The 20,511-nt window shown below is 39.0% G+C and overlaps 1 long non-coding RNA gene across 3 annotated transcripts in view; it reads right to left on the bottom strand.

Annotated features, from left to right (window-relative positions):
- The window catches only part of LOC149123416 (uncharacterized), a 129,101-nt gene that overhangs the window by 45,795 nt on the left and 62,795 nt on the right, over positions 1-20,511 (bottom strand). The window contains exon 5 of one of the 3 annotated variants that reach the window (XR_016215942.1): positions 18,585-18,599. The exons of the other annotated variants lie outside the window; for them this stretch is intronic. This is a non-coding gene — a long non-coding RNA (uncharacterized LOC149123416). Of the gene's footprint in view, positions 1-18,584; positions 18,600-20,511 lie in introns of those variants that run through there. 3 annotated transcript variants of the gene reach the window in all.

Genomic DNA, 20,511 nt, shown 5'->3' with positions numbered 1-20,511 from the left:
TTGAACAATTCCTGCATACCAGGGATAAATTCCATTTGGTCTGAGTTGTTGGATTCAATTAGCTAGTATTTTGTTTAGGATTTTTTTTGTCTCTGTTCATCAGGTATATTTGGTCTATGGTTCTCTTTCTTTGTTGTATCATTTTCTGGTTAAAAAATTAAGGTGATGCTGGCTTCATAGGAGGAGTATGGGAGGTTTCTTTCCCTTTAATTGTTTAAATAGTTTGAGAAGAATTTCACCTAGTTCTTGCTTAAAAGTTTGGTAGAATACAGCAGTGAAGCCATCCAATCCTTGGCTTTTCTTTGTTCCGAGGGTCTTTACTACTGATTCAATTTCCACCATGGTTATTGGTCTATTTAGGTCCATTTGGTCTATAATGACTCAATTTTGGAAGATTGAATGTGTCCAAGAATCTATCCATTTCATTGGTATACACCTGATTGTAGTAATTTCTGATGGTTCTTTTTATTTCTGTGGTATTCATTGTAACATCTCCTTTTTAATCTCTGATTTTATTAATTTGGGTCCTTTTCCTTTTCGGTTGGGCCAGTGGTGTAATAGTGTGTTGCTGTGGATGCATTCTGACAGGAGAAGTGTGATGGGGGCAAGAGGCGCAGGGTCACGACACAGACACTGGGAGTCAGGTGAAAGCAGGCTAGAGGTGAGCAGCTCACAGACTGACTCATTTCAGTTGGTGCAGCAGCTTATATAGCTGAGGCAGCCAATCCAGTCAAGGGGCAGTTTTTTCTATAACTGATCACTGCCTGTTGCCAGGCAGGCTCCTTTGTCAGATGGGTTCTGAAGCCATTCCTGAGTAACTGATGCTCACTTGCTGGTGGCCATCTTGGCATGGCCTTCTCATTCCACCACACCAATGTTTTTATTTTTTCAAAAAACCAGCTCTTTATTTCACTGATTTTTTAACTTTTTCTGATTTCAATTTTATTTCTTCACTAGTTTTAATTACTCCTTTCCTTCTGATAATTTTGGGTTTGATTTGCTCTTATTTTTATAGGTATTTGAGATACATTGTTGGGTCATTTTTTGATTTCTTTCTAATTTACCTGATGTAGGCAATAATTGCTGCAAACATTGTTCTTAACACTGATTTTTCTGTATCCCTTAAATTTGGTATTTTGTATTGTTATCTTCATTCATTTCAAAGAATGTCTTTATTCCCCTTTTGATTTCTTCTTTGGCTCACTGTTCGTTCAGGAGCATGTCCTTCAAACTCCATGTTTTTGCATATTTTCTAGAGTTTCTTATGTTATTAATTTCCAGCTTCATTACACAGTGATCAGAAAAGACATATGGTGTGGTTTCAACTTTGTTTTTTTTTAATTTGCTGAGACTGGCATTATGGCCTAATACATGGACTATGCTAGAGAAAGTTCCATGCATTGATGAAAAGAGCATGTATTCTGCAGCTATGGAATGAAATGTTCTATAGATATCAGTTAGGTCCATTTGCTTCCTCACATAGATTAACTCTGTTGTCTCTTTATTGAATTTTTTGTCTAGTTGATGTGTACATTGATGAAAGGGGTCATTGAAGCCTCCCATTATAATTATATTGGAGCCTATGTCTCTCTTTAGATCCATTAACATTTGTTTTAAATAGCCAGGCACCCTGCAATTAGATGCATATACATTTATTATGGTCACATCTTCCTGTTGAACTGATTTTTAATCATTACATAATGTCTTTGTCTCTTTTAACAGTTTTTGTATTAAAGTCTATTTTATCTGATTTTAGGATGGTGACTCCTGAACATTTTTACATTATGTTAACATGGGATATCTTTTTTCAACCTCTCACTTTCAGTCTGTGCATATCTTTGTTGGTGAGATGTGTTTCCTGTAGGCAACAAATAGATGGGTCTTGTTTTTTTAATCTATTCATTCAGTCTATAATTTTAATGAGAGAATTTAGGCCATTAGCATTTAAGGTTATTATTCTTAAGTGACAACTTAGTCTTGCCATCTTTCCATAAATATTTCTATTGTTTGTTTTTAGATTTCCTTTGTACTTTTAATAGGAGATTTCCTGCTTTCACATTCATACATGATGATGACTATTTTTCTGTTTCTGTTCATATCCTTAAGTATTATTTGTAAGGCTGGACAAGTGGTGACAAATTCTGTCAGTAACTGTATGTTTTGGTAGGTTATTATTTCACCATTCATAAATGACAGCTTTTTATAGGTTCACAGTTCTTTTCTTCTGGGACTTGGACTATGTCTCTCCATTCTCTTCTAGTATGTATGGTTTCTGATAAGAAATCAGCTGTCAGTCTAATTGAAGATCTTCTCATGGTAATCTTGCATTTTTCTTGTGCACATTTCAGAATCTTTTGTATTTATAGCTGAAAATTTTACTATAATGTGTCATGGTAAAGGTCCTTTTTGATCTTTTTGAATGTAGGCATGTATTACTATAAACTTCCCTCTTATTAATGTTCTTTCTACATCCTGTGAGTTTTGTTTTGCTTTTGTATCTGCTGGTCTCAAAATGTTTTCTAATTTCTTTTTTAATATTTATTTATTCATTTATTCATTTATTTATTTAAAAGGAAGAGAGAAACAGAGGTCTTCCATCCACTGGTTCACTGCCCAAATGGCCACAATGGCCAGAGATGGGCCCATCTGAAGCCAAGAGACAGGGGCCTCTTATGGGACTCCCACATGGCTGCAGGGGCCCAAGGACTTGGGCCATCTTCTACTGCTTTCCCAGGATATAGCAGAGAGCTGGATAGGAAGTGGAGAAGGTGGGACTCAAACCAGCACCCATATGGTATGACAATGCTGCAGGCAGCAGCTTTACCTACTATACAACAGCACCAGCCCCTCTAATTTCCTTTTGATTTCTTCTCTGAGCTACTGGTTGTTCAAGATTATCTTTATTAATTTTGGCCTATTTATTAATTGTAACACTTTCTGATAGATCCTAGTTCCATTCCATTGTGGCCGGAGAAGCAACATGGCATATTTTCAATCTTTTTTTTTTTTTTTTTTTTTTTTTTTTACTTATTTGACATGCAGAGTTAGACAGTGAGAGAGAGAGACAGCGAGAAAGGTCTTCCTTCAGTTGGTTCACCCTCCAAATGGGCGCTATCCAAAGCCAGGAGCCAGGGGCTTCCTCCTGGTCTCCCATGCAGGTGAAGGCGCCCAATCACTTGGGCCATCCTCCACTGCCTTCCTGGGCCACAGCAGAGAGCTGGACTGGAAGAGGAGGAGCCAGGACTAGAACCCGGTGCCCATATGGGATGCCGTCGCTGCAGGCAGAGGATTAGCCAAGTGAGCCATGGCACCAGCCCCAATATTTTCTATCTTTTAAAATTTGTTAGGTGAGGTGCATGGTATGCTTGTGATTTTTTTGAATTTGCTGAGACCTGTTTTATGGCTTAGCATGTGGTCTATCCTAGAGAAAGTTATATGCATTGGTTAGAAGACTGTGTCTGTAACTGTAGGATGAAAAGTTATGTAGATATCTGTTAGGTCCCTTTGGTCTATAGTGTCGATTAACTGTTGTTTCCTTGCTGATTTCCTGTCTGGTTGATTGGTCCATTGCTGAAATCATATCATTCATCTTCTCTGACCACAATGGAATGAAGCTGGAAATCAATAACTCAAGAGCCTCTAGAACATATGCAAACAACTGAGACTGAACAATATACTCCTGAATGAACAGTGGATCATAGAGGAAATCAAAAGAAAAATTAAAAAAAAATTATGGAAATGAAGGTGATAATACAACATTTCAAAACAGTAAAAGCAATGTTAAAAGGAAAGTTTATAACAATTGGTACCTACATCAAGAAGTTGGAAAGGCATCGAATAAATTAACTGTCAATGCATGTCAAAGACCTAGAAAAGTAACAGCAAGACAAACCCAAACTTAGTAAGAGAAAAGAAATAATTAAAATTAGAGAAAAAAAACAAACAAAATCGAAACCAAAAAATAAAAAAATAAAAACAATACAAAAGATCAGCAGAGCTAAGAGCTGGTTTTTTGAAAAAAATAAACAAAACTGAGACACCATTTGGGCAACTAACCAAACCAAGAGGGAGAAAACTTACATCAGCAAAATTAGAGATGAAAAAGGAAATGGAACAACAGATACCACAGAAATAAAAGAATCATCAGAAATTACTACAAAGAGCTGTATGCCAACAAACTGGGGAACTTAGAAGAAATGGATAGATTCCTGGACACCTACAACCTACCAAAATTGAGCCATGAAGACACAGAAAATATAAATAGACCAATAACCAAGAAGGAAATTTAATCAGTAATAAAGACCCTCCCAACAAAGAAAAGCTCAGGACTGGATGGCTTGACTGCTGAATTCTACCAGACATTTAAAGAAGAGATAACTCCAATTCTTCTCAAGTTATTCAAAACAATATAAAGAAGAGAATCTTCCCAAAGTCCATCTATAAAGCCAGTATAACCTTAATTCCTAAACCCGAAAAAGGTACACCAAAGAAAGTGAGCTACAGACCAATTTCCCTGTTGAACATAGACACAAAAATCCAAAATAAACACTAGCTAATTGAATCCAACAATACATCAGAAAGTTCATTCACCCAGACCAAGTGGGATTTATCCTTGGTATGCTGGGATGGTTCAACATTCACAAATCAACGTGATACATCACATTAACAAACTGAAGAACAAAAATCATATGATTATCAATAGATGCAGAGAAAGCATTTGATAAAATACAACATCCTTTCAATATGAAAACCTTAAGGAAATTGGGTATACAAGGAACATTTCTCAACACAATCAAAGCAATTAGGGCCAGCATCCTATTGAATGGGGAAAAGTTGGAAACATTTCTGCTAAGATACAGAACCAGACAAGTATGAACACTCTCATTGTTAATATACATAATCTCATTATTAATATAGCCCTGGAAATTTTATCCAGAGATATTAGGCAAGAAAAAGAAAACAAAGTGATCCAAATTGGGAAGGAGGAAATCAAACTATTCTTGTTCGCAGATGACATGACTTTATATATACATATAGGATCCAAAAGATTGCACTAAGAGGCTATAGGAACTTATAGAAGAGTTTGGTAAAGTGGCAGGATATAAAATCAACACACAAAAACCATTAGCCTTTGTATACATAGACAATGCCACAGCTAAGAAAGAAATTCTAAGATCAATGCCATTTACAATAGCTGCAAAAAAATTTAATACCTTAGAATAAATTTAACCAAGGGTGTCAAAGATCTCAACAATGAGAATTACAAACATTAAAGAAATAAATAGAAGAAGACACAAAATATGGAAAAAATCTTCCATGTTCATAGATTAGAAGAATCAATATCAAAATGTCTATACTACTGAAAGCAATTTATTGATTCAATGCAATCTCAATCAAAATTCAAAGGACATTCTCAGATAGAGAAAAAATAATGCTGAAATTTATATGGAAACACAAGAGAAAAACACAAACACAAAATAGCTGAAGCAATTTTATATAACAAAAACAAAGTCAGTGGCATCACAATGCCAGATTTCAAGACATACTACTGGGCAGGTATAACCAAAACAGCCTAGTACTGGAATAAAACAAACGGATAGAGCAATGGAACAGAATAGAAACTCCAGAAATCAACTCACACAGCTACAACCAACTTATCTTTGACCAAAGAGTTAAAATCAAGCCCTGGAACAAGGACAGTTTCTTCAACAAATGGTTCTGGGAAAACTGGATCTCCACATGCAGAAGAAGGAAACAAGATCCCTACCTTATACCTTACATCAAAATCCACTTAAAATGGATCACAGACCTAAATCTAAGACCTGATACCATCAAATTATTAAAAACCATTGGGGAAACCTGCAAGACATTGGTATAAGCAAAAATTTCTTGGAAAAGACCCTAGAGGCACAGACAATCAAAGCCAAAATTGACAAATGGGATTACATCAAACTAGGAAGCTTCTGCACTGCAAACTCTCAGCAGCATGAAGAGGCAACCAACAAAATGGGAGAAATTATTTGCAAACTATGCAACTAATAAAGGATTAATATCCAGAATATATAAAGAGCTCAAGAAACTCTCCAACAACATAACAAACAACACAGTTAAGAAATGGGCAAAGGACTTAACCCGGCATTTTTCTACAGAGGAAATCCAAATGGCCAACACACATGAAAAAATGTTCAGGATCACTAGGCATCAGGGGAATGAAAATCAAAACTACAATGAGGTTTCACCTCATCCCCATTAGAATGACCTTCATACAGAAATCAACAAACAAATGCTTGCAAGTATGTGAAGAAAAAGGTACCCTAATCCACTGTTTGCGGGAATGTAAAATAGTTCAGCCACTGTGGAAGTCAGTGTGGAGATGCCTCAAAAATCTGAATATAGACCTACCATATTACCCAGCCATCCCACTCCAGGGAATTTACTCAAGAGAAATGAAATCAGCAGATAAAACAGTTATTTGTACCCCAATGTTTATTGCAGCTCAATTCACAATAGCTAAGATACAGAATTAACCCAAATGGCCATCAACTGAAGACTGGATAAACAAATTACGGGATATGTAAACCATAGAATACTATACAACTCTAAATAAAAAAAGATTTTTGTCATTTGCAACCAAATAGATCAACTGGAAAACATTATACGTAGTGAAAAAAGCCAGTCCCAAATGCACAATTACCATATATTTTCCCTGATCTGTGGTAACTAATAAAGCACTTAAAAGTTAGTCTGTAGAAGTGAAATTGACACTTTGAGATGAGATGACTTTGAACAGCCCTTGTCTTGACTGTGAGGAACAGTGTTTTTTTGTTTTGTTTTGTTTTGTTTTGTTTTGTTTTTTACTATTTGTTGACCTCTTTACTTAACATAGAGTTAATTTTATGTGTATAAAGTTAATTGAAAATAAATCTTAGTAATAAAAATAATGGGAATAGAAGAGTGAGGAGGAAGAAGGTTAGGAGTGCAAATAGGGTTGGAAGAATTGCTATGTTCCTAAAGTTGTATTAATGAAATTCATGAAGTTTTTAAGTTTGTATACCTTAAATAAAAGGTTTCTGGAAAAAATTAAAAGAAAAATTCATTAGGGCTTGCTTATGACACAACATGAGCTCTATCCTGGAGAATGTTTTGCAAGTGCTTGAAAAGAACGTGCATTTTGTTGTTGTGTACAACTTTTCGTATACATCTACTCAGTCCATTTGGTCTAAAATGTTGTTCGAATCCACTGTTTTTCTTACTCCTGATCTGAATGTCCTATTGTTGAAAGTGAGCTATTGAAGTCCATTATTATTATACTGCTACATATTTCTCCCTCCAGTATTATCAGTTTTGCTTTAAATGTTTTGGTGTTCTGATGTTGGATGCATATATATTTATAACTATTTATATCATTAAGTTTATCTCTGTATTTTTATAAATTTCTGTAAATTTTCTGACATTTTGCTTCCCAGGGACTGCCTTTAAAATATGTCTAGCCTGTTTGAAGACAGCAATGGTAACATACAACACACATATGGAAGAGAGCCCTGTTAGTGGCCATCCTAGTGGCTTTCAGCCACCAAAACTCAACCAAGTGACTTATCTAGACTCCAACTTGCCAGGCTGACCATGGCTACACAGGTAAACTCAGCAACAGAAACAGACGATTGTTATTTTAAGATATTAAATTTGTAGGTGACTTTTTATACAGCATTCTTTAATGTAACATATAATGGATACACTAGATATGACTAAATATTTCCATAACATATTTGACCCAGTTTACAGACTCCTATCAATGGTGATTTTCCATATCCTGAGCCAGGAATGTTTTTGGTTTTAAACCTACAGCTTGCTAAGATGTTAATTTTATCTCTACAATACTAGCAAGCAGGAGCATACTTAAACATGATTTTTAGCCACTTATCCCTTTGGATCTTGCGTATTTCTTTGCCTCAGCATGAATGAACAAGAGTTGAAACTGTTCTAAGATCTTTTAAAGATTACTTTATGATAAAAGTATGAGAATATGACCAACAAGAATCATTATTCCAAAGTAAGACCCATTAAATCATCCCCAATTGTTCTGACTTGCAGTTTTGTGTTGTGTTGTAGAAAGCAGCTGCCATTATCATGTCCAGTTTAAGTATGAAGTGACATGTGACATCGTTGAATTGGTCTTCATTAATATTATCATCGTGTTTACCTAAGGCAGACAATCATAAGACTATTCGACATATTTGAACATTCGTATGTTGTAATTGCTAAAGTGGAAGTAATGTGCACAACTAGTTAACAAAATAGCTGAATCTCCTGATGAAAAGCTGAGGGGGCCTTTTCCCTAAATGTGCCTACTCATAAATTGTCCAGTTTTCATAGTTCTACATAAAAGAACTGTCCAAGTATGGAATGGTCACCTATATATTTTCAACATATCCTGTTTTGCACTCAGTACAAAGTAAATATATTTTTAAATCCACATAAACATTACTGCTTTTGCTAGATACATAATTTCTGAAAATTCATTTTTTCCAGATAACCCAGGGAGACTTTTCTAAGTAAGAATTACACTGATTAGTTGTCACCGATCAGGGAGAACATATGATATTTGTCCCTTTGGGACTGGCTTAATTCACTCAGCATGAGGTTTTCCAGATTCCTCCATTTTGTTGCAAATGACCGGATTTCATTGTTTTTGACTGCTGTATAGTATTCTATAGAGTACATGTCCCATAATTTCTTTATCCAGTCTACTGTTGATGGGCATTTGGGTTGGTTCCAGGTCTTAGCTATTGTGAATTGAGCTGCAATAAACATTAAGGTGCAGACAGCTTTTTTGTTTGGTGACAACTAACCAAGCACAAAAAAAGGAAACCTGTTGAAGTGAAAGGGACACTATGAGAAACAGTGACTTGATCAGCCCTTGTCTTGACTGTTGATGTACAATTTAATACTTTATCCCTTTTAGTATTTTTTTGTTCTAGTTAATAATATTGGTTGAACTCTGTAATTAACACACAATTATTCTTAGGTGTTTAAATTTAACTGAAAAGTGATCCCTGTTAAATATAAGAGTGGGAATAAGAGAGGGAGGGGATGTACAGTTTGGGACATGCTCAATCGGACTTGCCTCAAATGGTGGAGTTAGAAACGTGCCAGGGGATTCCAATACAATTCCATCAAGGTTGCATGTACCAATGCCACCTCACTAGTCCAAGTGATCAATTTCAGTTCATAATTGATCATACTAATAGGTGTAAGAGTCAAAGGGATCACATAAACAAGACTAGTGTCTGCTAATACTAACTGATAGAATAAAAAAGGGAGAGAACGATCCAACATGGGAAGTGAGATACACAGCAGACTCATAGAATGGCAGATGTCCTAAACAGCACTCTGGCCTCAGAATCAGCCCTTAAGGCATTCAGATCTGGCTGAAGAGCCCATGAGGGTATTTTAGGCATGGAAAGCCAAGACACTCTGGAAAAAAAAAAAAAAAAAAAAAAAAAACACCTAAATGAAAGATCTCTGCAAGTGAGATCCCAGTGGAAAGAACAGGCCATCAAAGAAGGAGGTACCTTTCTCTGAAGGGAGGAAAGAACTTCCACTTTGACCATGGCCTTGTCTAAATAAGATCGAAGTCGGCAAACTCAAAAGATTTCCATAGCCTTGGAAACTCATGACTAGAGCCTAGGGAGATTACTGATGCCATAAACAAGAGTGTCAAATTGTCAAGTCAACAACAGGAGTCACTGTGTACTTACTCCTCGTGTAGGATCTCTGTCCTTAATGTGTTGTCCAATGGGAAGTAATGCTATAACTAGTACTGAAACAGTATTTCACACTTTGTGTTTCTGTGTGGGTGCAAACTGATGAAATCTTTACTTAATATATACTAAATGGATCTTCTGTATATAAAGATTATAAGAAAATGAATCTTGGCCAGCGCCGCGGCTCACTGGGCTAATCCTCTGCCTTGCGGCGCCGGCACACTGGCTTCTAGTCCTGGTCGGGGCACCAGAATCTGTCCCGGTTGCCCCTCTTCCAGGCCTGCTCTCTACTGTGGCCAGGGAGTGCAGTGGAGGATGGCCCAAGTCTTTGGGTGCTGCACCCCGTGGGAGACCAGGATAAGTACCTGGCTCCTGGCTTCGGATCAGCGCGGTGCGGCGGCCATTGGAGGGTGAACCAACGGCAAAGGAAGACCTTTCTCTCTGTCTGTCTCTCTCACTGTCCACTCTGCCTGTCAAAAAAAAAAAATAGAAAATGAATTTTGATGTGAATGGAATGGGAGAGGGAGCGGGAGATGGGAGGGTGGGAGGGAAGTTATGGGGGGGAAAAAGCCATTGTAATCCATAAACTGTACTTTGGAAATTTATATTTACTAAGTAAAAGTTTAAAAAAATTACACTGAAATTTTTTTCAGAGCTTCTGAAAACAGACATTTATTCTCTCAGTAGAGCCATATAATATTGTTTATCCACTTTCTTTCTATAGCACACATCTTGTGCAATGCCTGACATTTATTGGAAGTTCAGAAAATGGCAATAAAAAGTACTGATAGTATTAGAAGCAGTGGCAACAGAACTGGAAGAAGGAAAATATAAGAACACTTGTAATTCTGTTTTTACTATTTTTCTGTACAATAGCTGTTACATCTATTGTCTGTCACCTATACCTCATAGTCAGAGTCAGTGGCGTGACCCTACATGCATGTAGAACAACATGTATGTGTTTTTACTTCTATTTATTGTTTCAAAGTCTTCACAGTTCTGATCTTGTGAAAAGAAAATTAGCTGTGCTGTTAAGTGGAGACATTGCACATTTCAATGAGGCAAACTTATCCTAAGGGAGACAAAGACAACTGAGAGGCATCAGAGGGGATAACATGAAATGACCATGACAAGAAGCTCAAGACAAAGGTCAAACTCTTTTGAATGTCTTCTGTGGTAAGTACCAAGTTTTACATGAGCTATCTCATGTAATACTCACCAAAAATAAAGAAAATTAGCACTGTCACTATCTCAATATTACAGAATGGGAAATGGAGACACAGGGTTGTTTAGAAACATGCCAAGTTCACAAAGCTGAAAGTGATGGAATCAGCCCCCAAAGAAGAAAAATTCTACACCCTCCTTTTTAGGACCATACATGACTTACAGTGTGTTTTCTTCATGTATGTATGATCTTCATATTGATGCTATTTGTATCTCACACAACCTTTCCTGGATCAGGGATCCCTCTTCCGGCTGTTGTGAGCCTTGGCTACAAATCGTCCTGAGCTCTCTTCTCTGAGTCCTGTCCCTCACCAGTGGAGAAGCACCTTGGGCAGAGACTCCTGGGGAGTTATGCTGCCTCCTCATATTTCAAAAGGAGGAGAGCATAACATAAGCTAATGGTATATTGAAATGGCAACACAAAGCCTGTCACCTCATGGTGACCACAGCCATGGTCCTGTTTATGCACCAGAGCTCCCTAAGAGATTAGGCAGAGCCTAGACTCCATCTGAAACAGCATAGCTCCAGGCACTATTTGCACGAGAATCCCCATCTCATCTCTGCTTCCAGGAACACTGAGCTAAGACAGATTCTATCTTTCAAGATTTCCACTCAGCATCACTTCCCTAGCTGTGACTTGTACTGCATTTTTAGCTATAATTCCACATACCCCTGACTCATTTTTTCCTTTAGTTTCAGTTTATAACATCCCATGTAGGCTGAGCCAGACAAGAGAATTGGTTGTCTCCATATATAAAACCAACCCCAAGAATTCAATGACTGGGTAATGGCCCAAAACAAGAGCATCAGATTCAGCCAAACAGCATAATAACAATATTATGAGAGCCGTAATAACAGTATCAGAAAGTGCCTTCCTGAGACCAGCTCAACTAATCGGACAATAAGAAAATGCTGAAGTCAGTCAACCAATAAAGTTTGGTTTAAGTCTCCAAAAGTTTGTGTTAAGTAAAAATCGGAGAAACCATCACTATTCTCTCAGCCTTCCTTGTGATATGCAACTCATCACTAAAGACCCAAACATCCTTCTTCTGTGAATCCTAACATAAACTCCACATCCCACCAAGGTTGAGCTGCCCATGCCTCCCTCATACTAGCCAGCACCTGATTCCCATGTCTGCTACAATACGTGTCAAGTGTACAAACATTCTGCTGACATTTCCCTGTATTTATGAGTCCTTGAGGCCAAACAGCTACCTGTAGTTATTGCTGTATTTAGTTACTGCTGTATATCAGCAATGCAGGCCACCAATAATCAACTAACATTGGTTGGAGAAAGGAATGAAAGAATGATGAGAGATGGAAACAAGCTGAACTTGAACCAGATCTAGATTCATGCGAGATTTGCTCTCCTTTCTATTAACTGTGAATCATTTAACTGTTGTTTCAGATCAAACCAGGAAAGAGGGTCTTCTAATGTTGTCATCATATAGACTACACTTCTATTTCAACTGGAATCTTCTCTTAAGCTAAGAAGATATGGTACAGGGTTGGCATCGCGGCTCACTAGGCTAATCCTCCGCCTCTGGCGCTGGCAATCCGGGTTCTAGTTCTGGTTGGGACGCCGGATTCTATCCCAGTTGCTCCTCTTCCAGTCCAGCTCTCTGCTGTGGCCAGGGAGTGCAGTGGAGGATGGCCCAAGTGCTTGGGCCTTGCACCTGCATGGGAGACCAGGAGGAAGCACCTGGCTCCTGGCTTCGGATCGGCACAGTGCGCCGGTCTTAGCAGCCATCTGGGGGGTGAATCAATGGAAGGAAGACCTTCTCTCTCTCTCTCTCTCTCTCTCTCTCTCTCTCTCTCTCTAACTCTGCTTGATTGTGATTGTGTTCTTTACATGAGGAACATTTATTTTGCCAAAGAAGATTTTGCTACCTAAAATGTTTTCTTTAAGCAACGACACAAATGCTACCAGTTCTTGAAGTCCAGCCCAGATTCTCTTCTGCCTCTTAAGATACCTGAGGACTTGAGTATGTCAAGGATTTTTCTCCATGCTGCACTAAAACAGCACTAATTATCTGGTCTATATCATCCTGCCTTCTGCTCTGGTATCATTCTTTTAAGCCCCTTCTGCTAAAATCTGTACACATAGATTGTGCTAAAAGACTGCTGGTAAAAGCAATCATTGCTTTCCTCCAGGTCCACCAGGGAAAAGCCTCCATACCAACCTTTATTCATCTGCTCAATTTCCCTATTCTTGATCATTTCTATATCTGAAGCATGGCACACACCTGTGGGACTGGTGGTGTGGCACAGTGGGTTAAGCCACTGCCTGCAATGCTGGAATACCATATCAGAGTGCTGGTTTGAGTCCTGGCTACTCTGCTTCTGACCAAGCTCCCTGCTAATGTTCCTGAGAAAGCTGCAGGTGGCCCAAGTGCTTGGATCCCTGCTACCCTTTTTGGACACCTGGGTGGACTTTCAGGCTCCTGACTTTGGCCTGACCAAGCCTTGCTCCACTGAATTTGAGGAGTGAACCAGTGAACAGATATGTCTCTCTCTCTCCTGCTCTCTCTCTCTCTCTCTCCCTTGCACTCCTTCCCCTCCCTCTCCCTGTCACTTTGCCTTTCAAATAAACAAATCTTTTTTTTTTAATCATAAGCATATCTGTGTACATATTATAGCTACTAATGACAAGAGAGGAATCTTGCTGAGAAGCAATGATGTTCCACTTGGCCTCTAAACCCTCAGCTAGCCAATTGCCTTAATGATTCTCTGCCACAATAACACTGCCCTACAAATAATCATAAAACTTATCTGGCCTAGCTAGTAAGTAATATAGGCATTGCCTCATATCAGAAACCAGATGGGTGTCGCCTTGGTGTTTCTTGCTGATCCTGGCTGTGATTGCTCACCTGTCTGAGGGCTGGAAAATCAGCAGCAGACATTAGTGAGGTGCCATGGCTCAGCTTCACCTGCCTTACCCTTGGACAGGCTAATGCAGGCAGTGCTGGTGGAGATGACAGAGGTGATGGAGGGAAAGAAGAAACATGCAGGACCTCTTAAGGCCTATGCTCAAAACTGGCACAAAATCACAGTGTAACTCCCTTAGAGTTGATCATATTGCATCCAGGACATTCATTGATCCATGCTTTGAAGAGCCATTCTCATATTTTCCAAATCCTCTCCAGTGCCTGTAGCTGTAGTTATCCAGGATACTCACCCAAACCTGAACCTGTTTTCAAATAGGTCCTAGTCTTCCAAATAAAGCATCTACTTTGGACTTTTCTAAATTAGAGACCTACTGATAATCCACAGCCTGCACTTGGGCTTGATTAGTGCTCACTTATTTGCATTATGAACATGGTGTCTCCATTTGTCTATAGCACTTGAAGGCAGTGGGAAATTCTCTGGAATTAGCTGGGTCTATCTTCTTCTCCAAAGGCTTGATGACCAGTGGTCGCTAATGCCAGTGGACGCTTCCAATTGATGTGCAAACTAATGCCTTCCTCAGTAAGTCTTAGCCATGTCTTGCAAGAGGTGGACATTTCTTGCCTCTGTGGGGACTTCTCTATTTGCTCCACATCTAGTGCCCCTCCCCCCACCTACTCTTCCTGTTAGTGCTTAAAAGCAGAAGGGTGGGAATCAGCGTAAGAGATCACATTCAAGAAATACAGACTTGAAGAGAAAACAGATGTGTTCTGTTCTTATTCTATAAAATTCCAGATGGTATTAACATGAAGGGAAAGCAATCATCATATTTTCTTGCATAGTCTGGGAAAGACTTACAATTATGATCATTTTCAATGAAGCACAGCAACCATCTCTGAGACAGTCACTAGAAGCTAGCACTTATGGTGGCACAAATGATGATGCATTATTACAAGCAATAAAGTAATCAGGATTAAATAAATGGTAATAGAGAATTTCAGGGTCCAAAAAGGGCCTGATGGTTTCAAAACATTACACTAACAGGTTTCTGAAGTGCCTTGATACTATGAAAAATGACAAAAATGCTTTTTCTATATTTATAATTATGATATTATCCTTTACTGACCCATTTAACAGTAAAGAACATATACATATATAACTTTACTCTACAAATATGAAGTTATCTCATTCAAAAATAAATACGTGTTAGAAAGGTTAACTTAAATAACTATCACTTGACTCCATGACATTTCACTGTTTAATCTCTACACAATCAACTTTTTTTTTTTTTTTTGACAGGCAGAGTGGACAGTGAGAGAGAGAGAGACAGAGAGAAAGGTCTTCCTTTTTGCCATTGGTTCACCCTCCAATGGCCACCATGGCTGGCGCACCACGCTGATCCAAAGCCAAGAGCCAGGTGCTTCTCCTGGTCTCCCATGGGGTGCAGGGCCCAAGCACTTGGGCTATCCTCCGCTGCACTCCTGGGCCATAGCAGAGAGCTGGCCTGGAAGAGGGGCAACCAGGACAGAATCTGGTGCCCCGACCGGGATGAGAACCCGGTGTGCTGGCGCCGCAAGGCGGAGGATTAGCCTATCGAGCCACGGCACCGGCCCACAATCAACTTTCGAAATCTTTAAGAACTAATTTGATAAATGGTCATTGATGTCTTAATAAGTCTAGTAAGCATTAGTATTTCTTGAAAATATATTAAGCTAGAAAAAATTTGCAATTGTTGATATTTACCTGAGGGGAATTCAAAAACGATGGTGGGAAATAGAATTAAATGATAAGCTTATTTTGGTGCAAAAAAGTTTTGAAATCCAAGCATAGTTTTTTAGTAATACATGTTTTCCATTAACTTTTTAAAGACTCCTTAATATACATTTCAAAAATTTCTGCAACAAATTAAACTAATGTTTTAATTTCATTTTTCCATGAACCATAATTTTTCTCATCAATATTTTTTAAATTTTTATTTATTTTGATTTTGTTTGAAAGCAGGGAGACAGAGAGATATCTCCCATCTTTTGGTTCACTGCCCACAACAGTCAAGGCTGGACCAGGCTGAAACCAGGAGTCTGGAACTCCATTCTGGTTCACCCACATGGGTGACAGGGATCCAAGTACCTTACATCATCAGCTGTTGCCTTCCAGGAAGTACCCTACTAGGAAGCAAAATCAGAATGGAGGAGCTGGCACTCAATTAAACCAGGGACTCCAATACGGGATGTGGAAGTCCTAAGCAGTGACTTAACCACTGTGTCAAATACTTGCCCATTACTTTTAATTTTAAAAAATTTTAACTGAAACATAAAAATTATACATATTTATAGGATACCTATACCCTGTAATACAAAATACCCCGTAATACAAAATACTTTATTAAATAAATAATTTACCACACACACACACAGACATGGTTCCTAGACAGAAGGAGATGGTACCTAAACTATACAGTATCCACCCAACAACCATCACCAAATGCAGAAGAAGTACTTCTCCATCCATTATTTCAAATCTGCATCTGTATAACACTACACACTCATATGGGTCTATGAGTTTTATAGCACATTTTAAAAGTGGATTGCCAATATAGACCAAGGTCCTATGAAGAATAATAAATTGCTACCATCACACACAATCAGGGCAACTCTATCATTTCACTGTCAAAGGAAAGTCCATGTCAAAGAGTAGAGTAAGTCGCTCGCCCCAAGTCTAGACAACAAAGCAAAGTCATATGGCATAGGGAATGGACCCGGGAAGGGATGAATAATAGAGATTGTTATATTGCAGTCTTCCACATTTATCATATTCCCAGTCTATCTGCTTTCTTCCTGATTATCCAGCATTTTTCTGAGGTACTTGTTTCAGAAATGCTCTTCCCTTCCTCTACCTTTTCTTTATTCATTCCCTCTTGCTCTCACTCTCTCTCTCTCTCTCCCCCCTTTAAGTCACACATATTTCTTTTTCTATATTTAACTACTATTTATGAAATAGGTATTGTACCAGAACTGTCTAAATCCTGGAGATACAGCAGTGAGAGGCCAGCCATAGCTGTGACTCTCAGGCCTAGCACAGAAGAAAGATGTTTAAAAGTAATTACAGTTCTCCTGGAGATTACATTAGCCATTTATTAACAGCCCCTGCCTAAAGTCACTGCTATACTTTGATGCTTTATGTTGAGTGCCTTGGAACTTAAAGCATGACCCACATATTTTAATGGCTATATTTAAGGGTGAGATTGATTTCTGTCCTTAGTCTGTAGTCAGAGACACTTTTTTCCCCTTCTCATCCTCTCCATAGTAAAGAACACACAAACTTATACATGTAAAAAAAATTTAATTATAAACATGAGCATAGTGTCACATTGATTTAAATCTTGTAGAAAACCTGGTTAAACCTCATAGAGAATCCCTCTCTATGTCACAACATCATCTTCTCTCTGACAGATTTCACATTTCTTTTCTATCATGGGGTAATGACTAAATTGCTGCACAGGGAAACAGTATTTGGTTAAAGGAAAAAAAAATTATTGGTGCAGGGGGAAAGATTTGTGCCAGTATGAATGTCCAGGCCAATTTGTGATCTGAGGACCAGAATACAAATTATGTAATGAATCCACATATTCTGTGCACCTATCCAAAAGGAAAAGGGGCTATAGCTACTCCCAAATGAGATATGTTATAGAGCAGAATATGACACCAGCTAAGGAAATTGTCTACTATATATGTGTCCCATGCAAAAAGAAAAGTGCCTTTTATGTCAAACATATCAGATAATGACATATAATGAAATGCACACATCTTCTGGGGGAAAAGAGAAGCTATTATATTCCACTAGGAGACATAATGTATCAAAGAGATAAATGGCTTCCTTCAATACCATAATTTTCTTCAAAAATATTCTAGAAGCATTACACCACTGTAAAATGTACCCATTAAGACTAACATTATCTGCAATAATTTGAAAGACTATGGATTGAACTTCAAATACAATCTTGCATATATGTTCTCTTGTATAGTAAGATAATAATAAATTTGGGGTAGTATGGTACATAGGAGAACTTCACAATAGTCCCACATTTCTCTACAGAGTCTTTATGGTAATTTGGTAATTTTTTCATTCATCCATTCACTATTATTCAACAAACATTCATTAAATGTCTACGCATCAAGCATTCCTCTAGGAGAGAAAATAAAATGGTGAAAATAAAGAGGAAATCTCAGGTGTTTACACTGGGAAGAGAAGGCTTTTAGCCTTGTAAACAAATACTTTCAGAGACTAATAAGTGAGCCAAAGAAAATAAATGGGACAAGAATATAAAAAATGATGGTGGGGTCAGACCTCCATTACATCTCCATTAAATGGTCATGGAGGGCATCTTCGAAGAAGTACTAAGACATGAAAGAGAAGGAAGCAACCACGTGCAGATGTGGGGAAAAGTATCTGATACCAAGACACAGAGGACCTGGTAGCAGTGAACTACCAGAGAAACCATTCTGCTGCCATGCTGTCAGGACAGGTAGTGAGGCTGGTCCGAGTGCAGTGATGTTTACAACTAATTGATCAGGATAGGTAGTGCTCATGGCTGGGCTCTGCCTAGAGCCCTGTAGATGCCTTCTTCTGGTTTGCATGACCACCCTTGATCTTCTTATGTTTTTTACTTCTGATATGTTGTACCTGCAGCTTCCATCAAAGGTCTTCCCTCTGGGTGACTTGGCGCCACTTTGAATAGAGTCAGAAATATATGTCTCCTAAGGGGAGCTGAAGCCGGTGATGTACTGGTACAGTCGTATGAAAGCACAAGCAGCCCTATGACCTCAGTGGGGAATATCCCTTCAGTGTCACTTGAACTTCTAAGAACCCCTGGGATCAAACTGAGATCAAAACTTTGCCCTAAGTCTTATCTGTGCTGTACTTAGTTCCCTCCTCTTCCTTGACCTGTTTCTTCAATTACCTCACTGGTTTCTCCTGAAAACACAGTTTAAATAGTTTCCACTCAAATTCTCACCACAGAATCTGCATTGGGGGAAGCAGACCAAAGGTATCTTCCATGCCAACACAAATGCCAGCACATATGTCATAGTCCACAATATGCAAGTTTTTGAATGGCAGGGGAGTTCAGTGAGGAAACATTCATGATGAGTCTGATGATGGTTTCTGGCCCCAGCTTTTCTACAACCCAGTTCTGTAGCTAGACAAAATCATAACTCAAAACTTTAGTTCCTTATCTGTAAAATGAAGAGATTGGGCCCAGGGTGATCTCACAGGGAATTTTCCCTCTATAAAATAATATACTACAACTATGCGTGGGCACAGAAGATATACATTTACATATGTTACATGTGCTTAGATAAAAATGGAGCTATATCCAATAGAATATGAAGGGATTAATGAGTTATTTTTCCAATAAGTTGGGTTTACTTAGTTTACTGCTTTCGAAGAATAGTTATGAAGAAGAGTAGGTTAATACTGAAGGCAAGAATCAGAGTTAGGGGTGAGAAGGGTTGTGGTACTGGTTTGGTGGTTTTGCTTCAGATCTAAATAAGACTGAAAGAGGCAATTCATTAAACGAAGGGAAATGAGGAGGAGCCAAATGAGAATACACTTAAGGGATTACTTTTCTGTTGGTGGGAAAGGTAGAAGCTCAGAGGAACTGATTTTTAAAAAGCCTCTCAAATCATGAGTGTTACTGAGTCCCTGGACCTGGAGGTTTACTAATTCCTACAACTACTGCTCCCTTGCCAAGAAGCCCCACCTCAGTCCCTGCTTGTGTAGACCTACAATATCACTTTCTGGGACTTCTGACGTCTCATTCACAGCTCCGCATCCGTATCGTGACTGTTCTTCCTAGTGACTCTTGTACCCACCTGCTGATGTTTATCTGTTGATTACACATTGGCTAACTGCAACGGTAAACGGGTTTGAAGGAACAGTCTGGCAGTTTTATGGTTTGCTGACCAATCTACATACTCCATATTTCATACCACTATTCAGCTGGCTAAACTGGTAGGTCTCAAAAGTGAGGGACATTCTGCATGGTTGTTTTTTTAAAGATTTATTTATTTATTTGAAAGGCAGCATTACAATGAGGCAGAGGCAGGGAAGGAGAGAGAGACTAACATCTGCTGCTTTTACTCCTCAAATGTCCACAATGGCCGACCCGAAGCCAGGAGACAGAGCTTCTTCCAGGTCACCCACACAGGTGCAGGTGCCCTAACACTTGGGCCATCTTCTTCTGCTTTCCCAGGCCATAGCAGAGAGCTGGACTAGAAGTGGAGCAGCTGAGTCTTGAACCAGCACCCATAGGGGATGCTGGCACTGCAGGAGCTGGCTTTACCCACTATGCCACACCGTTGGCCCCAATCCTGCATGTCTTAAAATAGCATAGCAGCAGGCTGGCACCGTGGCTCAATAGGCTAATCCTCCACACTGGGTTCTAGTCCCGGTCGGGGCGCCGGATTCTGTCCCGGTTGCCCCTCTTTCAGTCCAGCTCTCTGCTGTGACCCGGGAGTGCAGTGGAGGATGGCCCAAGTGCTTGGGCCCTGCACCCCATGGGAGACCAGGAGAAGCACCTGGCTCCTGCCATCGGATCAGCGCGGTGCGCCGGCCAAAGCGCATCAGCCGCAGCAGGCAT

This window comes from Oryctolagus cuniculus, chromosome 11 (assembly GCF_051225735.1).
Source record: "Oryctolagus cuniculus isolate XC-2025 breed Fujian yellow rabbit chromosome 11, ASM5122573v1, whole genome shotgun sequence".
Taxonomy (NCBI): domain Eukaryota; kingdom Metazoa; phylum Chordata; class Mammalia; order Lagomorpha; family Leporidae; genus Oryctolagus; species Oryctolagus cuniculus.
This window is presented reverse-complemented; position numbering and strand designations above follow the sequence as displayed.